Consider the following 20,632-nt stretch of genomic DNA (forward strand, 5'->3'; position numbering starts at 1 on the left):
ATTTGTTGACTTTTTTTATTGCTTTACCATAGATAGGGCTCTTCATTCTTTGTGTAGGCCTACTGAAACACAGTTCATATCTTGCTGCCTGTATTCTCATAAGGTAGTAACAGGCTTAGCGGTCTTCTTCTCTCACTAATACAATTGAGTATTTCCTACAGATCTACGTTCACACGCATGCCAAATTGCCAATTATATATCCCTCAAAAGCAGGCCCCTGTAACCTTCCGTTGGCATGGCAATTTGGAGGTGTGGGTCAATGACCCTTCCCTATGTCCTTCTTACCCGGTTCTTTCATCAACTGACGGCAACAAACAACAATCGAGCGTCCTGAGGTCAGACGGCTACCTTCTGCTTTCGGCTGATTCAGAACGATGGCCGACGCAAAGCAGGAACCTCGCCTGAGGTCACCCTTGAGGGACCGTCATGCGTCAGGGGGTGACCCTGCCTGCCACGGAGAGGATAAGTAGTGAACGGAACACACCTGCACTAAGTGCACATGCAAATGCAAATTAGTTGGTTGTACATTACGCAGTCAAAACCGTAATTACACTTATCTGTCTGTCTATTTTATATGTGTGTGCCACACGTATATATGTTGCGTATATTAAAGTATGTAAAGCGATTTCCGATGCAACGGTACCGGAAGGTCCACCGTTCTGTAGGTTAAAGATGGGTCAGTGCGCAACTACCGAAGTTGTGTGCCTGCTTGATGTGCGCTATATATATATATATATGTATATGGTAAACGCGTCTATACCATCATGTCGCACACCTGATGCCCTAGAAGCATAGCGACTGCATGAAAAGCCGCCCCATAAGGGCGTATGTAAATTGGTAATACGCTATAGTGTATTCATAATATACGTGAATTCGAAAATAACCGTATGAAAGCTCTTTTTCTGATACTACTTTTTGCGGAATAGGTACCTCTGTTACATTAATGACAGCGGTCAGAATTAAAATCTTGCAAGATTTTTAAAACGACTGAACTAAGGCACAAGGTGGCGCGAAATCACGCGAGTTCCTGTTTACCTGCTTGTGACCTAACATGAAATATTGTTTCGAACCTAAGGATCGTGATCCTCTAAATACGACGATGACTCAAAAATAGGCACGAGGCAAGATATACTGCCGCTGTCTACTTTGATCTAACATAGAGAGTTTGGTTAATGTCAAGTGCCTGGCGTTCCCTTCGAAAGGCCAAAAGGACAGCACGGCAAGTTAGTCGGCCTGTCAGACCGGCGCAATATACCTGTAGTATAGCGCCACAAGTTAACCACACCGACAAGCCAATCAATAAGACGAATGTAACCTTTACTAGATCTCTGCTTACAATTTTTGGGAGGAGCGACCTCGAAATGGGTCACGGGCCCCGATCTCGCCCCCGGGGCCAATAGCTGTCTCCTATCGTGACAGTGTGAGAGCCAGCGAACGAACCAGCAGTGGGCCATCAGACAGCCCGCCGATAAACTGAATGGATGGACCGCTATGTCTACTATGGGTGATTCTGACGGCGGGCCCTTGGCGTTCTCGGGTGAATGACCTTCGCCCGGAGTTGTTTTGCTAGCGGACGTTGATCCCGGGTACAAACCCACGGAGAGACACAGAATCAACATATACGATGACTCGCTGCTGCTGATGCGGCCGGTAAAAATCAGCATAAGTGGCATGCAAGCCGACAATGTATCTTCCACCGCCGACAGACTGGTCTATTCACTTGTGTACGTCTGTATGCGTTCTTGCCTATTCTCCATGACTAGGAGGCTGAACAGGCAGGCAGGCAGACAGGCCATACCGACGCTTGCTTCCAGAAGAAAACCAGCCGACAAACATGCATCCTCTGTAGTAAGAAAACTTAACTCGTCTTGTTATTATTGAGACGCCTTAATGCCCAGAAAAATGTACACACGAGCAGAATGATTATAGCTTCAGTTTTTTATAATAATGTAAAATTTATATTGAAATTGCAAAGTAATCTACATACAATATAGAATTCTTTTCTTCCGCACTTGTTGAAATTTATCATCGTTTTAGAGAAAACAACGCTGGCGACGGTGGACTATTGATTCACAAACATTAGGGACCATTTCATTACGTGAAATAGTGCGTTCTAGCTCAATGACGGTTCTAGAATGATCTAGTGTCAGCGACTCTCTGACGTAAATTTAATTATAAGGTATTTCTAAAAAAAAAAAAAAAGGCCATTGGCCTCAAATCTGGGGAACGGACGGGCCATCCTATCGAACCTCTTCGTCGAACCCCGAAGACGAGATGTGTTCTTAGATCAGGACTACAGTATAGGTGCTTTTGTAGTATAGGAATTTATGTGATGTTCCTAAGTAACATATGGATCTATAGTTTCCTAGTAAGTGCAATTATGCCGATTAGTTTAATTCGAATTTAGCTTCTCTCGCCAAACGATCTTTTCCGACAACTGTTCTCGTTCTATTTATCGTTTCCAAATAACGTTGGCAAAAATGTTTTCTTCGGTCCGTGTTATTCTTAAAACATAGATAATTTTTTAATAGTATATATCACTGTTCATTATAGACATTTATAATGTCTCAAAATGCGACGACCACCATTTGACTTACGCTGCGTGCACGACGTCATTGTCTTACAGATTTCTGGGATATTTTCTCATAAATTTACTTAATACAAAAAATATACTTTTGCCAGCTGGTCTTCTGGAACATTGTATTTAAACCTCTCAAACGGTCCTATCTGTTTCGAACTTACCTATCGGAAACGAAATCCGAGTAATTGTGAGTTGTATATTTGTCTACGCGGCACTGTCGTTGTAAGTCAGCTATACTTTAGAAGTTTATCTATCTTGATCCAATCATCTCCAATTAATTACGTCCTGGAGAGAAAAAAGATTCGAAACCCGGTAAATAGCGCATATATTCTGTAGCACTCCATATATATATATATATATATATATATATATATATATATATACGCACGGTAGAATAATCACACGTCGATCAAATGACAGATTTTTAAGAAAAGGAAGGACGACATTCAACTTTTAAAGGATAAACCGACATTGCTGACAAAAGGCCGCGGGGATGTCAAAATCTACACAATATTACGTGACCTTTGTTTAGACGTGTGCCACTTGTTCTGCATATACAGCGCATGAACCACTCAGTAATAAAAAGCCAGCGGTCGCACTCTAGCTTAAATATTAATTCAGAATTAAGTAAAAATGAAATATCGTATACTTTATAGGAATAACGTGGGACTCTTTAGATTTGGTCACAAACGGATGACCTTAATAAAAAATAAAGATAGGTGTAATTATTTGGCTTTTTAAGAACCTAACTTCCGTAGATATCGAGGCATCGAGAGTCCCATGACACATGTTTACCTTTAGCATACCCCTTTTTCCCTATTTCGGACACTTCATAGTATTTAACTGTACTCCTTTTATTTACGCCGCAATCGAGCTGCAGGTCTTATCCAATAGGACCTCTTTCGTTTGCAGAATTGGGTCGGCAGATCATCTTCCGAAATAAGCCGATGCAGAAGTTGCTATATTCAATGGAAGTGGCCAAACGGACCAAGCGTTCGTTACTCAACCATTTAATGTCCTCCAGTAGCATCAGTGGGTTCGGCTGTAGCTTTTGACCATTGGCGGCGGCTGCAACGATGGAAGCCGTAGCAACAGCTCTCTTTTGCCGAGGTCGCATTGTTGAATGGATATTTTGCTGTGACTTGTGTTCATGGTCTAGTGTACCGTAAACGCTATGACTTCAACACAGTGTGTAGATGTGCGTGGAAGTAGCAAGATGGCGACGAAGTAGGCAGGCGGACGCAGAAAGCGAATCCAAGCCATTTTATTCTCTGTATGTATGTCATGTTATGAGTTCTTGTTGACGACATTGTATATATGTTGTTGACATGAGGCGCTATCCGCGGTCGCCTATTCGCTTGAAACAAAGGCCCAATGATTCAACCAATGGACCAACCGGTAACGGTCACTGACCCCACTGTCTCATCGTCTTATCCCCCCCGCCGTTCCCGTCCCTCACTGCTTGTGGCCGTTGATGGCAATGCCTCCTGTCACTGCAATGAACGGTGACGCCGTCAGTTGTTTTCCGCCATTGGAAAACAACGGGTCCGGTGGCGGTAGCTGAAGTGAGCGGATTACAGAGGCGGCGGCGTCGCTACCGCTGCTCCTCTTCGTATCCTGACCCCATCACACCGCATCGAGGAGTCCGCACCAGAAACAACAGGCGGCGCTCTACAATCCTTTTATTGCCATACTATGTGACATCAAGAGGCCACAGATAATAGCAACAGGAATAGCTATATGTGCGCCATAAAAGACAGAGTGCAATGGCAGATGAACGGCTGGAATACCAAACAGGAATACAGTGACGATTGCGGTCCACTGTAACCAAAGGAGCGAATGATACAAGATAGAGGCGCCGTTGTACATTTGTTAAACAGACGATTTGGAAGCAATCGCGGGCCTAACGGCTTGCGGAGTCTTAATAGAATGCAGAATGAATAGTAGTTAATTTTGACTTATGCCATTCTTTGCCAGAATTATGCCATTGATGTTTAATGAACCACAAAGAAGGGGCGGTCTCTTTTCAACCGATGTAGATCTAAATCAAGTATGCTCGAGAAAGAAGATCTTCGTATACCTAATGCCTAGATGTTCATCTTCCGAAAGGTGTTTTAGTTAGTTAGGTTCATATCGAGAGAATTATAACGAACTTCAAGTAATTTCTTTGCCCGCGATATACTTACTATTACATTTACTACTCGTCTGACCAGTGACGTTCGGAGTCGCGCACCAACACATCGAGAACTATTATTAAATTAAATATACGCCAGCTCTGCTGATCATTTTCTGCCATTTTTGTGGTACCACCATCATCTCATCATTGAATTTCATGAGAGGAGACAATGCTTTTCCTGTTCTCTAATTGCGGTTGGTTTTTTTTTGCGATGGTCTGTTGTAAGAGGTCCAAATTAAGCGTCCTATGCAACGCACTAGGCACTATTCCTTTTCGATCATATCAAATACATAGTATCAGCTTTGGGAAGAACATTGTTCATCGTATTTGATCCATCTTCGCTACATTCTATTGCATTTTTCAGATAGAATTACGATCGAGTAAATTCGTTTACGTCATTTTGTGTGGCACCCGAACATCGAGCCTATCCGATAGCTAGCTTTCCTTAGATAAATTGTTTGCTGGCGATGTCCTTCCTGGCTACTCATATGTCGGTCCTACTCATCTTTTGCATTAATTTCATCAAGTTTTTTCGATAACTGGGCGACCACTACGAAAAGTATTTTTCTAGGACAAAAACATGTTTATGCCGCTTCTTCCGATAATGCATGTTCGCCATATAGAGTTTTTGTTTTTTTTTTACCGGCCTTCCCCTTTAATATATATATAGTGTAACTAATTAAAGTACAACGAATTTCGTGGAACTTCCGTCAAATCCACTATTGCCAGACCTCAGTTTTTAAATGACGCGACTCCTTACCTTAGATACGTGATCTTAAACGCCATCTAGCTATAGTTGTCAATAGCTTTTTGACAACCGAATATTTTCCCGAAGGTGACCTTACGAAACGACGCTCATCTACCTATGCACGTTCGTTACTGCTGCAAACCAACGCACTCTACTCTGAATTTCACAGAAGAACGACTTCTCCAATTTTGTCGAAGGTGTACTAAGATCAGGCCCGAATTGCTCTCTTTTATTAGCTCGGATGTTTAGGTGAACGGACACGAGGACCAGGTACATGATATGTTTTACGATGCGGAGACAAACTGTGAGACCAAACAGGTCAAATTTTTCTAATTGAACGCATCGTTGCTGCAACAATGAATTGTCAGGCGACTGTGATAGGCAGTGCAATACAACACTGACGCCCCTGTTGTGTCACTTAGACTTCTTGGCACGTTAGCAGGGATGAGGGCGGGGGGGCGGAGAAGTCATGGACTCGAATGCGAGGGTAGTACGTATGCGCTTCGTCAACGTCTATACGGGGGGTCACAACGACTATAGAGGGGCTCCTTTCTATAGAGGGGCTCCTTTAGAGCCCCTCTATAGTCGACATTGTACGTGTATATTTTCGTGTGACTAAGTGCGTGCGTGTTCATGAATGTGCAAATGGCCTCGTCCTCTAAATACGCGTGCAACAGGTTACTAACTAGATGTACGAATTTCTCCAATGAAAAATGTGGAGTCTCTATGGAGCGGGCGGGCAGACAGTCAGTCAGTCAGGCGTGATACGTTGGGAACATTAAAAGCAGTTGTTAAATGACTTGTTGACTGGTTAGTAAGTAACAGAGACGCAGCAGGCACCTTTGGCTTTCTTTAACAACGAAAGCGACAGCAACGTCAGGCCAACCTATGAGATCTGGACTGAGCAGACGCCACGTAACCCGGTAACATCTCAGGTGGCGATTTCAAAAGGAAATGATAAGTAGATAAATATCCTTGATGTGAAGAACATAAAAAATATCCGGGGTATAAAAGTAGATAGAAGGAGCTGCCGGATATATTTCATATCCTTTCCAAAGTAGAATGAAGAAATTTCCACGATCAAAGCTGACAGTGGGAAAGGCTAGATTTCACATGGATGATTTGTCTCTTTCTGCAGTGAGAGTTTAGCCAAGTTCCATTTAGAAACAAATTGATGTATATGGCTGCTTAGCTAGAATTTGTTTTTGTAGTAATTATGTTTTGGCTTGTTGTAGATATAGACTCCCATTTTTTCCGTGCTGGTTAGTGTAAGGTGGAGTTATATAAACCAGATATACTTAGTATCATTATCAAGATTCGGAAGTACAAACCATTGTTAACAAATATAGACTCGCCAATGAGAAAAAAACGAATCCACAGGTGAATACGAAGATAGAAGCTTCAATTGTCATGGGGAAAAATATCGGAGTAATCAAGTTACGACTCTACGCAACTGTTTTTTTTTTTCGATTTACACATAATGAACGGCGTTTATATACACCGAAAGTTGCTGTGACTCCCTTAGTAACATCATGTAATTCCATGTGTACTTCATTTAATATCGGTCATAACCTACCGGTAGAGGAATCACTGGCCAGGCCGGGTTTTTCTGTATTGAAAGAGTTGCCAGCATGAACTTTCCTGTTACTGTTTCATTCTTCTTACTGCAATTGCTGTTAGCACTATTGAGAACTATTTAACTTTATCATTGGTGCAGCAGATTGCTGACTCTGTGATTCACTCTTGCAGCCATACTGTGCATGGTATGTGCGTGGTATGTACGTATGTATATGTATGTTAAAATCAACTGCAATAGGACCTTTACGAGTTTCGAGCAGAAACGATATGACCTTATCGGACTTATGTATTATATAATACATTGTACGTACTGGCACCTCAGCGCATAACGCAGTTTTTCCGGTCGCTTCTAGCAGCACGCATCCAAAACAAGAAGTTCATCAGAAGTGTCTACATAAATTCTTTCAGGCCCTTTTCTTCTTTGACGCTAGTGGTCCGCGCTCGCGGTCTTTCGCGCGCATCGTCTCAAAGTAGACCATTGTCCTCAAAAGTAAGTCACTGGGCTGCGAGCCGGCTTTTCGCACAAATGCTGCCTGACGCCGCCGTCGCCGCTGGCTCAGTGGTCCACTTTATACAGCCAGTCGCAGCGTCGGTGGCGTGGCCGTCTGGTCGTACGTCGCGCGGACCGACCAGGCAGGAGAGGGTAAAGTGGGAAGGAAGGTCGTTGAACTTGCGCTTCCGGATTTTGTGCGTTGAACAGTTATCGCCGGGGACCGGAGGTGGGTAGACTGCGAGCGATTGGCACGAAAGCTATATTAGCTAATACGATTGTTACGGGCACGAACCGACAACCCGCGAGGGTTCAAACAAAGCTCGTGGAAGTCTGACGCACCCAGGAGACAAACAGAGTTATGCCAATCAAAAAAGCAATTAATAGATGGCAACGGAAGACCGATAAGAACAGGCCGCTTCTAAGTAGCACGGCACTAACTTAGCGACCTTAGAGGGAGCTACGGAAGTGCCAATTACATCACAAGCAACACTGGTTATGTAACTGTACAGGAATCACACTCTGTACGTTATGTGTATGTACCCATAAATGTAGGAGTTGCTATAAGCTGGTAAACGAAATAAGGATATACTGTATTAGTATATAGGTAGGTATCTCGAATCCGAAAGCGCCGTGGCCTCGATTACGATAGCGCACACGCTCGAGAAAATTATGTGGGACGTTGAATGGGTTACTTTAGATAATGAGATAGATCAAGCAGTTACAAGATATGATCAATAGAAAGAGGGCGGCATGATTTCAACTCTAACGTTGGAGCAGGCCCACTGTGAAGAGTTAATTGCCTAACAATTCTTGAGGCGCCATTTACCTGAGACAGCACAAATAGTCTCCTTTTACTTCAGTTTGTTATACAGTAAGTAGGCCTAGGCTTACGATATGCATTCGGTTGAACGGGCAAAAGTCATTCACAACTATTCACGTGAAGTAAAGGTTGACCGGTAAAGACCGACCTGTCAAACTCGAGAAGAACCTGGGTCGCTATCAGAGATCGCTTATTACATGGTTAGAACTTCGCTTGGAGCAATCTGTCCATCACTCTGGTATAAATACGTACGCATTCTAACTGTCTTCAATACAGGGTTAGAGGAGACTTCTATTGTGGACCCGTACTTTGGCCATATGGAACTATACGGTGGACACCTTACCGTCTCCAAAAGCAGCGACTTTTTTCCTACCCCCGCTGAAATCAATAATGTCACCACCATATTATTCGAACTATCACAAAACTAGCAAGCTATGCTTGTATTTATCATATCATCGTTAGCGGCCGGGCCGGGCCGTCCGCTCCGCTTTTGTGCTCTGTTAAGGAGATCCGATTTTTGCTATATTTCGCATATTCTTTGAGTGAAAGTGACTCGCTGATAATTCTAGTTACAGCTGAATCAGAAATATTTGAGAATAAACGTATCATTTGTCATGACCGTCGAACATCAGCTGTACTCAATTGATTGATCATACTCTTCTGCGGAACAATTTCATCTGGTTTTTCGTGAGCATAAGAATAGGGCCGTTCTGAGCTGTGCGCCTTACTCTGTCTAACCATTGTCTGGAATCAGTTCGCTCACTTCATTGTCCTGAGGCCGTCGTCTCTCTCGGCGAGGATCTGTAAATCGAAACGATTCAATGACACTTGCGGTCGTTTTGGGCACTCGTTGGCCTCTCGGCAAGGCTTGTTAGGAGCGACCCTGTATTACGAAGCAGTTGGAAAAACTTCAGCACTTCCCTTTTCAACTTGCCCATGTGACCAGAAAGATACGCCTTTTGGACTCCGCCGGTTGTGGAAGGCTCCGTTGGATTGGCCTTCAAGGTTGAATATCTACTTCCAACCTTCTCAGCCTTGAATGGTCGGCTATGCCTAATCGCTTATTCATTGCCGCCTCTTGTCTGCCTGCGCTCCGTCCTCGCGATGAAAAACAGGCGGTCTGAACAAATGGATAGATGATGGGGGAATGATCGTCAACGTTAACTACCTAAAAATAACTGTTAAAATAATCTTGTTTTTAACATGGTCCCTATAACGGAGTCATCACTTGAAGCTTCCTTAATATTAACGTTTAAAGTTTGATGAGAAAATTCTTTAAGAAGGCTTAGTAGCATCCAGCTCAAGTCTCGTTATGACAATGAGACGAGCAGCTGCTCCCTGTTCACAGCAAATAGCAAAACAATTTTTAATTACTAATCTAACTTGAATCGAAATGAGTTTAACCACATTTGGATTTCATTTATCAAAAACATACACTAGGCTTAACGTAGGGTTTCACATCGGCAATGCATCTCAGGATTGAGGCTACAGGGGACTCCTGATTCGAAGGCCCACAAATAGCGACCAGCCAGCAAATTGCAAACGGGCTATGGTCTTCGTCTTTTATAGTAAAACATACGCTTTCTCGGTAGGCGATCAATCTTCTTTTTTGACAGCTATATTGTTAGCTTTTCTTTGTTAACGGCGTTACGTTAATGGTGATACGGTATGTCGGTGACCGTGGATTTTCTAGGACTTTCCTCAACGTTGTTACAATAGAGTCTCCGTTATTTTGAGTTAAACGAGTCAGCCTGCTTTCGGTAATAGCAATTCAGAGGCCGAGAAGGACGTTCTACTGTCTAGGTTAGCGTGTCACAATGACCGACAGCGAACAAGATCGGAATCTGGAGCTGGAAATGAGATTCACCAATAGTCCTACATTTAGGGATAGTGTTAGGATCTTGAATGATTTCGATAATACTCCAAATAAGAGCTGTCTTTCAGGACCTATATTGAAAATACTTATCCTTACAGCTAATATCTGTTATGCATTATATGGTATAGAAAATGGCTAGTTACTCGATGCACCATATTTTTTTTTCACTGCGTCTGTACGTCTACGTACTCTGTATGTAAGTACGTACGACACAGGGTCACGCACGACTAGTGGCTGAGTACACGAGTGAATGATAAACAGTGAGCTATAAACAACGGCAACAATAGCGAACACTGGTGCATTTTGTGATTGGATGGAAGAAAACATTGCCACATATTGCACATTCTAGCTAACTAAAAGGCAGAGTTAACTATACAACTGTACAATAACGCAGGACAGCTGTACCAGTGAGAATTTCCAATCCTAGGCTGTAAATAGTAAGCAAAGCAGACCAATCAAAGTATCCTTATTCGAACTCTCCTATTTTGGACAACATTCCTTCTGTAAGAAAAGTTCCATCTCCCCACGTGTGTGTGTGTGTTTCCCAAAAGAAATAATTGTTTATTTTAATTGTGTGAAGGCCAAAGCCGGTATTAGCTAACGGCGATGGCTTTTAATGCGTTTCGTCGATATCCCCTATGAGCTTTTCCTTACTATTGATCGCGATTATGCCAAATACTGTACGTTTCATTGACACTTATCGATAAAAAAAAATCTTGCTCGTTTGTAACGAGACTGTTGTACAAGTCAATAGCGTGATTTGAGTCCGTGGCCATTGTTTCAATTGTGTCGTACTCAGTACGTAACGTTACGTTCGCTTTGTTAGACATTCAACTTGATTCTAAGCAATGAGCAGTTAATATAATAATAGTTACGGCATGATTATCGTAGAGAAACAGAACAAACGGTAGCAGGAGCAGCATCGCGCTGACGTCACTTACGATGACCTTGTTAAATTGGCGCCGTTACCATTAGCGGTTATGGCAAGAGATTTCGTTGTTGTTGTTATTATTATTATTAGTGCTAACACACATCTCATCTCTATAAAACACACAGATAGTACAAACACGGCCATGGAACTCCGCGATGGTAACGGTGCCTGTTAGGTGGCGCTGGGGTGAACGACCGGCCTGCTTCAGCTGTTGGGTTGATGTTGACGGCTAGTGTGCCTTGCCCGCTTCTCGTGAACGCCATCGGCAGCGACATCGTTGTCTCATAACTAAGTCAGTGTTTCGTCTGCTGCTGCCAGCTGTCAGCTGCCGTTAGTTGGTCCTTTCTAACTGGCTGGCACAACATCAGGCCATGCAATGCTATGGCATAACATGACCAACGAACAGCGGACGATAACCATGTCAACGATGATGTCGAGCAATGCAGGTCATTGAACCCGACACCGCCCCAGCCATGGGCCGCTGTACCGTGCTAGCTACCGTGAGGGCCCAAACAAAGTGGCGAGACCAACGCCACCGCCGCCAAACGTTCAATTTCACTTGAATGACGATAGCTTCGTGGCTTGACTCGTCTGTTTTTTTTTCTCGTCTCTTTCCTGCTTCTAAAGACGACGCGACCTCGGTGGCCTGGAACGCAATAAGTGTACTAAGTACATTTATTTTAAACGATCACATATTTGTATATATCTATATTCTCCAAAAAATAAGCATTACTGCGAGCTCAAACGATAGGTGACACAACAAATGATACCAACAGGAACGAAGAATGCTAAATAAATGTCACTGCAGACATCAAAATTGTTTGAGCAATCGCAGGGATATTTGCCCGCACAATGACACAACTGGTTTATCGTACTGAGCAAAATGACTGATGGTAGGGACCAATCAATAGGATCGATCAGCGGAAATAAAAAGTCATAGCGGGCGCGAAGGGGATTCAAACCGAAGGCTCAAGCGCCCTTCGCACAATACGCACTCAAAGATAATCTAGCAGTAAACCTCCTAGATGCTGCTAGCATATCACGAATGTGGCATCTCAGCTCCAAACTATGCTAATTCATTACCCATTCTCACCAATTTCGGTTGCTTCACACTGAAACCACGTTTCAAAATGTGCCTCATAGTTCCAAAACTCCCGAAGAAACCCCGAAGCGTCATTACGTTGAAGCATGAACGATGAACTTAACTGAGTACTAGATTAACAGTGGCCAGCTAACGAATCTGTTCCGAGCACGATATCTGGAGCGAGGCGTCGTTAATGGTCTGTGCGGGACTGCTTGTAAAATGTAGGCACGACACATTTTCCTTTATAGGGGCATGGATTAATAACAAGGATAAGTGGGGCCATTCCCCTTAATAGTGCATTTTGTGGAACGCGCCTGTGAAACCTACTCACCTGTTCGCAAAAAAAGATTAAATCCTACTCTGGCTGTTTAGAGCGTGATAATACCTACACTTAACCACTGTATGATGTGTTAAGGTCTCCTCCTAAGGCCTGAAACCATTTTGAAACATTACTTCCGATTCCCTGAAGATTACCCCTTTGTGACGTCTTCCATTAAGTCTGCTCCTTTTTGCTTATTCAAGTTTTTTCTACGCGCAATAATTTCGAAAAAGTTTTTCTTTTACTCCACTTCTCCGTAGACCTTAACATATGATAGACAATTCCCTTAATCATGGTCCAGAATGTACCTTGCAGTATTTTTCTACGCTCCTCTTGAAGGACCTCATACGGGAAACGCAGGATGCTGCACTTTATCTGTTTCGTCTGACGTGCCTAATATGCATACGTGATGCTACGTTTTCCTTATGCTCACCTTTTAGATCTAGTACTGACTATGGCCAGTGAACACAGGCGTAGGGTAGTAAATGAGGTCGCCATTGTCATAGCCGACCCTCAGGTTCCAGATGAGCGACCTCATGCAGTTTCCCAGCTTATCCGCCGCCCTTGGTTGTAACTATTTCTTTAAGGCTGAAGTAGGATATTAGTATATGGAAAACGCCCTGCCATATAGGGTGATCCTATGCAACGGTTCTTTAACTACTCACCGTATGCTCGAGTTGGATTGTTTTTACTTTAGGAAAGGCCTGAAAGGATCAAAAAATGCTCTTGTAGTTATTCTGGAGTCCGTTAGAATTGTACTTGCGGCTTATGCATGGCTGAGTGTAACTAGGCAAAAAGCTTTAGCAGGACGAGATCTAAGACACTGTGCCGCCTAAAAGATTTTGGGTTGGATTTTGTACTTTAAATTTTAAAATCAAGCTCGGTTTTTTCCCGGTAATAGTAACTCTCGGTTACTGTCTTATAGTGGCGGATTGACTGCGTAAGAGGGGCAGGTCAGGTACAAGTAATCATTGCAAGAGAGTAATAGGCAACTACACGGGGGCGATCACAGGTTACGGTTAGGATAATAGATGGACTTAATCAGGGAATAGGGAATTACTGAAACTGGGTAATTGCAATGGGATAATCGAGTTAGCAAGGCTTTAGAAAGATAGTAGAGGAGCAAATGTGAAGGAAAAGCTCCGTAGTCAAGCTGCAGCTTATGTATCATTAATTCATTTCGCTAGCATTATGTAGCATAAATTGATTAGATAAGTGCGACAAGACAGGAGAATTATATGATCAGTCTGGTAGTAGTCTAATAGGATCACTGCAACAGGGTAACCGTCCCAGCCGTACATTACGTAAGGTAATAGAACAACCGCAGCGAAGCGATGGGATAACCTAGACAAGGAGATAATAGATTAACTGAACGAGGAAATAAAGAATCACTGGATATGGATCGGTGATACATAAGGCATTAATGCACCGGGGTCCAACGAGAATTTCGGCCATTTAAATGGAAAATTAGGATGACTGTATAAGGGTAACCATAGCAGAACTATAGATAATACTGAATATAACAGAGTAACAGGATCACCAAGCCAAGCCATCAGGACCAAAAGGACAAGGTAATAGATTGAATTTGGGAAACAGGTCTACTGTAATCAGACAGTTGCGAGTGATACTAGGTACGAATGGAACTTCTTAAAACTAAAGCCATCTGAGCAAATAACAGCGATAAGGCAAAAAAAAGATGGAGTGTCGGAACGCTTCGATGGAAAAAGCATAAACTGTTCGTGTGTATACGGCCTACAACTCAGAAAATGCTGGGTATGATAATAACGAACCAAATTACTGAAAGATGACAAAACGGGCTCCGAGAGAAACCTGTTGTCAGTCGTGTGTATCCATCTATCTACCGTAGATTATTGAAACTGTGTACGTAATAGTGTGGAATCGTCCACAGAAAAGCTGTCATTGGGAAAAGCTAGTAAATATACTGAATCAGGAAACATATTCTAACGAAGGTTTTGCATATTTACGTAAAGTATAAATTTGTTTGGGTTTACTTAGGAAACCTTAAATTGGGAATGAGCCACTTTTTTTCGGCGTAAGGATCCATACCGCGCAGATTAATTAGGACTTTTGGGGAAATAGAATAGGTTAACTGTAATAAGGTAACAAACTTACTGAACTTTCAAGGAAAATACATTACATTGTTCTCGTTCGTAAATAATATGCATTGCGAACTAAATCATTGCAATGAAGCCATGTCATAGGTTTTGTTTAGCTAGGTATTTTATATAGTTGATGATCATTCTACGTGATCGCTTGTGATTATCTCAAGATTTACACCCCATAGGACGCTATAGATGCATCGCGGTACTCAGACTACTATTACCCTCTAGCTTTCAGATATATATATATATATATATATATATAAAAGATATTGCTATTTCGTAAATGTTGCCGCGCAATCGTTTATGAGCCCGTGTTCTCGAGGTCGACGTACTTGCCTCTAATAGTGTCCTTCTCCCTGAATCAAGGTCAGCTCTACTTTGGACCGTAAAACTCCACCATGCCACATATATATGCAAAGAAATGATGCTTCGGTATATTCTATTGCTTGAAACATTGTTGAAGCTTTCAAATGCCTAGTGCTCTTTAAAGGACACGGCCCTAAACCAGGCACACTTAAGTCGTTTGGATTTCCCGTCACAGATCCATAACTAAGCGTGTTTCACTTCCCTAAGATGACATCGAGTATTGCCCGTTTGGTCTCAGATATGGCGAAGGCTCCCTTGTATCCGGTCTTGTTAGATCAAAACTTCAACGAAAATCGTTGCTATCGATCTCCTAAATAAAGCCACATCGAGGGCCGTTTTAACAAACTCGCCTAAACTGAGTCGAGGTCAGTGCTATTAACGACTCTCACTATTTTTGAGAATGGGCGTTGCACCCGTTGAGTCTCATTTGCTTCCTTCTTTCTAAAGTTTTCAGATCGATTTACGACGGCTTCAACACCGCCGGCGTCAAATGCGGTCGAACTCGCTTCTTCCGGTCAAGCACTCTTCTTGCTGTATTTACACGAATGTAAAAGCCGCAATATAGAGACAAACATAGATCAGTTCAAGTTTAAATACAAAGTAAGAAAATAAACGGACGAAACACTGTTCATAAACAACAACAACAACAACAGCAACGACTTCTCGTAAGCGAAACAGAAAAAACAGTTAATACTCAATCCGCTTTCAAAATTTATAGCCTGATGGTCTAAAACTATCGCTCGTAATCGGAGTGTCTGAGTTCAGGTGAATCCATGTTTACGTAAACACATTCGTTAAAGCTGGCGGGAAATGCACATCTTCTCCTAAAAGTTGTACTTTCGCTGCAGACCTCGCTGAGGGGTGGCCTCTCTGCTATAGTTCATAGACTGGTTAATGCGCATGAGCCGCGATGCAGTAGGTTTGACGGCAGAAAGCAGTTTGCCGCTTCATGAAACCGAATTAAGGCAAGAACATGGTGACACTTGATGAACGAACAAGAATAAGTTCGAAACTAAAAGTCCCAATTATAGTCGATGATCTATAATCCACATGCCTCTATTCGAGGCTATGTTATAGCTGAATTAATGCCGCCATGTTTAATGGCAATCTAATCTGAGACCGCTGAAAGGAAATTCACGTCTTTCTCTTTCGGGAAACTTTATGGTCTTGAGCAAATTTATTTGTTTGATTTTATTAGAGTTTCACTTTTGCAACACATCTAGATCCGTTGCAGTACGAGACCTTAAAGTAAAAGCGATTCTAGGTTTTCCTTTGAGAGAGAAATAGAATCTGCTATGACATAGGTGGATATGTTGAAGATGCATGTATACATACAACTTGCGATGTGGTGCAGTGGACAAAATTTTTATATGAAGTATTGACAACGCATATAATGACAGAAGCAATTGAAAAAAATAAACTCATATCTATGCCGTTATTTTACACAGTTCCACTACTTTATATGAAATATACGAACAATTTAAACTTACGGCCTCCAGTCTATCAGGCCAAAGGTCCGACGGCGTTTCCTAGAAAAGCTGAATTATCTATGTAAGCAGTGTACTGGCAGTTAGAGCAAGCTTGGCAGAGAACTACGTTCGTGGCTAGAACTTTTTGTATTGTTGCCACGTCCGGAGGTCATAATAAATTTTACGTCGGCCATTAAACATATCGTAGCCCTCAAAAAGCACTAGCTGAAAATGAGTGTTTCGTGTTTTACGTGCAGCATTGCCGTTAAGTATTGCTTCAGTTGAGAAGACACTAAAATATAATATAAATGAAGACACTAACACCACTAGTACTAGCTGTGGTTTATATACTGATTGCATAAAAACGCGTCTTCAATCGTTTGCCGATCAGCTTCATTAATGTCATCAACAAGTGTTTGTCATGTAAAGATGGCTTTCGACGCGTCTATTTATCGTTGTTATCAAAAAGTAATCCCTGTCCCTCTATTTCATAGTTTTTTCGCTCAGGCGGAAAGATGAGTGTCCTCTGTGAAAACAGCGACGAACGCCAACTCGTCTTAGTGGAAAGGTACAACAGCCAAGTATCTAGAATAATAGAAACAACGTATCAAACGAAGGAACGAAGACCACGCTGGTCTATCTCACCTCTCACTCCTGGGGCCTTTTCAAGATGGCCAGGTTGCATTCAGTCTCCGCTCTGTTGGCACGTCCATCCTGTTGCACATGTCCACTAACTACAGCATTAGCAGCTACTATACATGCACACTATGCAAGTAAGTTAGCTACCGTTCGCAGTGTTCCATTCGCACAGTGCACAACTCCCTGGCCATGGACGGGCGTTATCAGTGAGTGGACGACGCTACGATGCTATATGGGCACCGAGCGCTGCTGCCGCTGTCGCTGCTCAGTAGAGAATCCGAATGCGCGGAAGCGTTGGGGAGGCAGTCCGTGTACTGTTGTCTGATTAGGCAGTCTGGTGATGCCATCGCCAGATGGACTTTGCCATAATATACATCCTTGGACACCTTTGTACATATAGTGTAGTATAGACACTTTTGCTTTCTAAGGCTGTCTGCCTTGGAAGCAATGAAGGTGGAGTTCCAATATGGGATGCGTGTGAGACGACGCTTATCATACGACCTGCCCTGTTGGATTGCCTCGAATGCGACCTTTGGCGGCGTCAACGACAATATTGGCCGGCAGCATTAGCCGAATAGAAAGACAGCGCCAGCAAGGGAAACAGGATGAAACTAGAAACTACACTAGTTACCTTCCTGCCTGTGTACCTAGACCTCACTGTGGTTTGCTGCGGCTCGAATTTTTAATAGAACTAGGACGATGACGAGGATATCAGAGGCTCGACTCAGCTGAGCCATTGACCGGACTAGCAGCGGCCAGTGGTAGTAGACTTAACGATTCGAGGGTTCTTGATTGCAACGGTTCCGCCAAATGAACAGGTAGCAGCATAGCAAGTATCTCTGCTACGTATTGTGCAAAACCGGTTAGGATGACTGACGATCCCGTTCAAGTTGTATGAGAACGAGAGTTGAACTTAGCTAAGAACACAAAGTTGTAGCAGCAGCAGCTTGGGTTTCTGCGTCAAGACCAAAGGAATGGTTACCTTGATAAGGAAACACATAAGGTAAAACATTCACCCAACGGCTAATACTCTTACTTTGGAAATCATGAGAAAAAAAATCCTCATTACCAGCCTATTGTTGTAAACTGTCACCACATGGAACTATATATAAGACTCTAAGAGTATAAGTAAATTGGTCCAATTATGTACAAAACGAATATGCGTTAATCAGAAGCAGCGTTTCTACAAGCGATTATTAAACCTACTAGAGTCAGTTATCACTCAGTCAAAAATCTAAAATTTCTATGGCTAATTTTCTCGTAAATTTAATCCGATTTTTAAAAAATCGTTATAATCAAATATTATGTACTTTCTGTTTGATTCAATTTTCATACACGGCGATCGCTGTCTAATATTGCAGCTTTTTTCTCATTATATATAATATTATAGGTATGCAGTAGACATTTGTCTGTGTGGATATTATATTGAAGTATGTGTTTGCATGTGTATAGACTACGCATATGTGATCAAATTGTCAAATTACATAGAAGCCCTGGCCTCGTCCCTTGAATCCCGTTTATCGAACACAACCGCGTCCTTGTCGTCGATCGCTCCCGTTGTTATTGCTACAGCTTTCGCAGCTTCTACAGTTACCAGTCGGTTCGCACCTCTTATAGGGTCCTTTCACGATCACGTGACCTCCGAACGACGTCAAAGTTCCAAAGAAAACCAAGCGCGCTCACCAGAAGACGACAAGGCCGCTCAGTCTTTTACAGAAAAATTGCATCCGCACAAAATGTTAAGCAAAAATTGCAACATCATAACTTTGACCTCGATCATCACCATCACCGAGGCGTCACCAACAGTAACGATTGTCAGAGCGGAGTATCAAGGATCATTATGAAGATTTAAATGAAGATCTTACCTACTCTTGCAATTTCTTCAAGGATCTGCTGTATGTCATCTCAGGTGCAACAAAACAGCGTGTGCTTCAATTATTTGCGCTACAGAGGTAGTGTTCAATTGACTTTCGTTAACTTGAAGTATGAAAAAATTAACCTGGACACAGCGTTTATTGAAGTCCATTATTCCTTCCCCAAAGGCAGTTGTGTCATAAAATTTTCCGGCGCCGTACTGCATTTAACGAACACTTTTTGGAGCTGCTAGATGTATGGCTTTACAACAGATCGAACAAATATTCAAGTTTAGAAAGTAGCAGTAGAAGTGTTCTCTTACTACGGGTATCAGCAGTCTGATACAGGACGTTTGCTTACCCATTTGCTGATTCATCTATGTGCGCGTATTAGTTAGAAGCGTAGAGGGAAATATCACCATCATTTATAAATTAGTCCCAAATATTGGTTTGTATTAATTGATACCTTAATTAAGCTGCAAATACAATAATCTGTATTTACGCATTTCATTGCGTGTACGAATATTGCGGAATTTCTCACCGTTATACTGCGGCCGCTGCTCAAGAACCTTCAAAGACTCACACCAGAAACAGGTTCTGTGGGTGACCGGGCCAGTCTGCGACGCTCTTCCTGGATCACCTCGATTCTCGGTGTCGGTCAGCAATCAGGTTCAAGGCTCTGAGAATAACCTCTGATAAACGGGATAGAATGGCTTCCTGACTAGAGTCTAGCTAGTGCCTACGACTACGCTTTATCAAAAATATTCAACTCACCAGTTCGCTTTACTGCATCACCCGTGACGGGAGGCATGTGTCCTTTACAATGCCGTTTGAAGCATTGGCAAAGCCTATGTTTTTCAATAAACGGCCAGTCTATGTACGTGAATATTGCCAGTATTTTCATGTGAAGTGTGTATCCGCTCAGGTTCATCCGAACCTGGACGCAACTTAAATGGCAGCTTTGTGGCCCTATTGCCGAACGTGCCGTCCTATTAGGTTTCCGTAGATCTGTGAATAATCAAAACAAACAAATGCATTATTATGTGGCCAGTCAATCCACAGAGAGCATGCTCATTTACTGTCCACGACGGCTTTGACGAGGTCGTAAGGAGTTTAGATATTTGGTGAAGGAACAAAGCCCGCATGCCACAGGTCATACGGGACTATCGTGGATTTCTATAGTACGAGATTCTGGTTCCCAGGAGTTTTCTTTTAAGCTATTGATAGTTCTCACGTTCTTTCTCATTGCTGATGTCCCAGTCGCCGTTGTCGTCGTTTGAAGCTTTACCGAGGCTAGGCAGACAGTGCAAAGCCTGAGAAGTAAAAACTCTTCCGGGTTTCTGGCCGCTTTCACCATGAGGCAGCGGCGATGCCACAGCAGTACTGTTGGTTCTACTAGCAACACCCTGCACTTTCTCTCGATAATGATTGTAGTGCTCAGGCTGCACTGGCTAGGTCCTTCCGCGTTGATTCAACTTTCCTTCGCCTTATGAATGCGTAGGCTTAACCCCTTTCGCCAGTACGCAGGCAGGATACTAAAAACAAGGAAGTTGTCTCCCCGTCAAGAAACCCTTAG

At 42.7% G+C, this 20,632-nt stretch overlaps 1 long non-coding RNA gene across 2 annotated transcripts; it reads right to left on the minus strand.

The window, feature by feature from the left end:
• On the minus strand, positions 1 to 20,058 carry LOC147753587 (uncharacterized). Of its 2 annotated transcripts, XR_015310723.1 has the most exons (4): positions 19,831 to 20,058; positions 13,040 to 13,310; positions 11,340 to 11,849; positions 1 to 489 (listed from the first exon to the last, which is right to left on the minus strand). It is a non-coding gene; the product is annotated as an uncharacterized LOC147753587 (long non-coding RNA). The 2 variants fall into 2 exon arrangements; XR_015310722.1 differs by lacking the exon at positions 1 to 489 and having other exon boundaries at positions 10,405 to 11,849.
• Between the last annotated feature and the right edge of the window lie 574 nt (positions 20,059 to 20,632).

This window comes from Varroa jacobsoni, unplaced genomic scaffold (genome assembly GCF_002532875.2).
Source record: "Varroa jacobsoni isolate VJ856 unplaced genomic scaffold, vjacob_1.0 scaffold_360, whole genome shotgun sequence".
Classification (NCBI taxonomy): domain Eukaryota; kingdom Metazoa; phylum Arthropoda; class Arachnida; order Mesostigmata; family Varroidae; genus Varroa; species Varroa jacobsoni.